Source organism: Wasmannia auropunctata, unplaced genomic scaffold, assembly GCF_000956235.1.
Source record: "Wasmannia auropunctata unplaced genomic scaffold, wasmannia.A_1.0 LD335448.1, whole genome shotgun sequence".
NCBI lineage: Eukaryota > Metazoa > Arthropoda > Insecta > Hymenoptera > Formicidae > Wasmannia > Wasmannia auropunctata.
In genome coordinates, this window is record NW_012027442.1 from 3,864 (window position 1) to 5,672 (window position 1,809).

The 1,809-nt window shown below is 28.8% G+C and overlaps 1 protein-coding gene across 1 annotated transcript in view; it reads left to right on the plus strand.

Moving 5' to 3' along the window:
• The window catches only part of LOC105456976 (cytochrome P450 4d2-like), a 7,898-nt gene that overhangs the window by 3,818 nt on the left and 2,271 nt on the right, over nt 1-1,809 (plus strand). The gene's annotated exons all lie outside the window — the stretch shown is intronic.

The window sequence follows — 1,809 nt, forward strand, 5'->3', positions numbered from 1 at the left end:
AACATTTTAATAATCTAAATGTATATTGAATTTAGAAAACATGTAAATGTTTAATAAATACAAAAAAAGGTTTTACAATTTAATAACAAATTATGCAACTAAGGGTAAGCAGTCAATTTAAAGATTATAAATTTCTCGTACTAGCACTTTAGACGCGCGCTATTTAATTGCATTTTTACTTTTTACTATAATTGACTATAATTATACATCAGCCCTTTGTACCTCAATATACATACAACTGTCAAAGTCAATGTAATGATAGCCGCTCACGAAGTTAGCGCAGCGAGAGAACCAATCAGTGTCGCGGAAAAGAGTCAATAATCAGCCTCTTCAGCACAATCAAATGGGACTTGCGTAGAAATTATTTCCTGTTTAGTCGCTAATTAATCACGCAAATCTCGATTTTTTCACCGCAGCCGTTTCGGAAAAAAAAGGATATTAAACCTTTGATACAGTATAGACCGTTGCGATATAGATGAATGTTTAAATGGGTGGCTCTGTCATGCTTACATTGTTAATATTAATGACATTTACATGCATGTGATATTTTCATGTATTATTCGCGCTTTCTCACTCTTGGACAAGAGCCGGTGACGTGCCAAAACGTTATTGGACAACGTCAGATTTTTGCGACAGCGGTCATCGACTTCGTCGGTTTTGAGAAATCGGCCGCAGGGTCTGATGTCTCATGACGGATAAAAGTCATATTTCGCTCACGAATTATATTTCATTTCTTCAGCCCTTATAACACGCCTACAATTAAATATCACAAAAATTATTTTAAATTGAACAATATATTCAGGCTCCGAGAATTAAAATTTTAAATAAATAATTGTAATGGGCTAGGTGTCAAACAAGGTCTTTGTGCTAATCCGCGTTATATTCATATAAAAAATTACATTAATGCTACCAGACGATCGTTTTGACTTTACATCAAGCTCTCGATCTTTAGTGGTCTTTTATAAAATATTACATATGTGTCGGTTCATCTTTGTGTATTACATACATAATTGTCCGATTTACTCATATTACATTTTTAAACGTTTTGTTAAGGATAGACGTTAATATTAACACATATATGCAATTAGTCCTGTATTATGTTGAATGATTTATAATTGCGTAATGTAACTGAAGAATTACGAAAATTTAATATTGAACAACTTGAAATAAATATTTTAAATAAACTATTCAAATATTGAGCCGTTTAAAAAAAAAGACTTTATGAAGTAGGAGATATCTTTACTGTATGTCTCATCAAGAAAGCAATTATAATGATATACGTTTTAAGAAACGAAGCAAAGATGCGAACGCTTTTATCTGCAGTTAATGAAAATTACAAAAATACGGAAAACTTGTAAGATAAAGCATAATAAAAAATACCAATTTCATATTTTTCTGATAAATTCTTGAAGAAGAACTAAAAAGAGAACTACAAGAACTACAGTTAAAAAAAAGTTAAATATGATGATATGCGTTTGTCTGAAAACTTTATACGTGTTTTTAAAAAATCTATTAAACTAAATCTAAGAATAAGTGCATTTTAAGACTAATATTATAGTTAAGTTTATTATAAAGTATAAATTATTCATGTTTAAGTTAATATATCTTACATAATATTAATTTAGAATAAATTTGTTTAAATAAATTTTAAAAATTGTCAGATGCATTAAATTTGAAAATAATTAAAGGATATAAACATCATTCTTTAACTGCAAACATAAACTTGTACAATTATGTATATATACCTTTTTTAGATAGGACTAGACAAAATTGGCGCGCGCGTAGTGTATATATATATATATATATATA